Below are 2,500 nucleotides of genomic sequence, written 5' to 3'. Positions count from 1 at the left end.
CTATATAACTACTATATAATTACTATATAACTACTATATAACTACTATATAACTACTATATAATTACTACATAACTACTATATAATTACTATCTAACTACTATATAACTACTATATAACTATTATATAATTACTATATAACTACTATATAATTACTATATAACTACTATATAACTACTATATAACTACTATATAACTACTATATAACTACTATATAATTACTATATAACTACTACATAATTACTATATAACTACTATATAATTACTATATAACTACTATATAATTACTATATAACTACTACATAATTACTATATAACTACTATATAACTACTATATAACTACTATATAATTACTATATAACTACTATATAACTACTATATAATTACTATATAACTACTATATAACTACTATATAACTACTATATAATTACTATATAACTACTATATAACTACTATATAACGACTATAGTATTACTCCATCATTACTATATAACTACTATATAATTACCATATAACTACTATATAACTACTATATAACTACTATATTATTACTATATAACTACTATATAACTACTATAGTATTACTCCATCATTACTATATAACTACTATATAACTACCATAGTATTACTCCATCATTACTATATAACTACTATATAACTACTATATAACAACTATATAATTACTATATAACTACTATATAATTACTATATAACTACTATATAACTACTATATAACTACTATATAACTACTATAGTATTACTCCATCATTACTATATAACTACTATATAACTACTATAGTATTACTCCATCATTACTATATAACTACTATATAATTACTATATAACTACTATATAACTACTATATAACTACTATATTATTACTATATAACTACTATATAATTACTATATAACTACTATATAACTATTATATAATTACTATATAACTACTATATAATTACTATATAACTACTATATAATTACTATATAAATACTATATAACTACTATATAACTACTATATAACTATTATATAATTACTATATAATTACTATATAAATACTATATAACTACTATATAACTACTATATAACTACTATATAATTACTATATAACTACTATATAATTACTATATAAATACTATATAACTACTATATAATTACTATATAACTACTATATAATTACTATATAACTACTATATAACTACTATATAACTACTATATAATTACTATATAACTACTATATAATTACTATATAACTACTATATAACTACTATATAATTACTATATAATTACTATATAATTACTATATAACTACTATATAATTACTATATAACTACTATATAACTACTATATAAATATATATAATATATATATAACTATATACCTATATAACTATATAATATATATATATATATAACTATATAACTACTATATAACTACTATATAATTACTATCTAACTACTATATAATTACTATATAACTACTATATAATTACTATATAACTACTATATAACTACTATATAATTACTATATAACTACTATATAATTACTATATAACTACTATATAACTACTATATAATTACTATATAACTACTATATAACTACTATATAAATATATAATATATATATAACTATATACCTATATAACTATATAATATATATATAACTATATAACTACTATATAACTACTATATTATGACTATAAAATTACTATATTATAGGACAGAATAGGATTACTATAATAGTACTACATGATTACTATAGAATTACTGTATTATTACTGCATTCTTACTCTATTAGTACTTTAGAATTACTATATTATAGGAGAGAGTAGGATTACTATAGTATTACTACATAATTACTACATTACTATAGAATTACTGTATTATTACTATGTAATGACAATATAATTACTATTTTGTAGGAGAGGACAGGATTACTATAGTATTCCTATATAAATACTATATTCTTACTATATAATTAGTACAGAATTACTGCATTATTACCATACAATTACTATATTACAGGATAGGATTGCTATAGTATTACTATAACGTTACTTTATAATGACAATATTATTGCTTTATATTATGAGATGGGATGAACTTTAATGTACAGTAAGTAACTCATCTTCTCTGATTGCTGTTGAGGTATATATTGGTATATATTGGTATATATAGGTATATATAGGTATATATAGGTATATATTGGTATATATTGGTATATATAGGTATATATAGGTATATATAGGTATATATTGGTATATATAGGTATATATTGGTATATATAGGTATATATAGGTATATAATGGTATATATTGGTATATATTGGTATATATAGGTATATATAGGTATATATAGGTATATATAGGTATATATTGGTATATATAGGTATATATAGGTATATATTGGTATATATTGGTATATATAGGTATATATAGGTATATATTGGTATATATAGCTATATATAGGTATATATTGGTATATATAGGTATATATAGGTATA

At 18.0% G+C, this 2,500-nt stretch overlaps 1 protein-coding gene across 1 annotated transcript in view; it reads right to left on the bottom strand.

Annotated features, from left to right (window-relative positions):
- Positions 1-2,500, bottom strand: part of cnga1b (cyclic nucleotide gated channel subunit alpha 1b) — a 32,104-nt gene that overhangs the window by 6,778 nt on the left and 22,826 nt on the right. The window lies entirely within an intron of this gene.

Source organism: Salmo salar, chromosome ssa07 (genome assembly GCF_905237065.1).
Source record: "Salmo salar chromosome ssa07, Ssal_v3.1, whole genome shotgun sequence".
In the NCBI taxonomy this organism is placed as follows: Eukaryota; Metazoa; Chordata; class Actinopteri; order Salmoniformes; family Salmonidae; genus Salmo; species Salmo salar.
The sequence above is the reverse complement of the archived record's forward strand: the minus strand, read 5'-3'. Positions and strand labels throughout refer to the sequence as shown.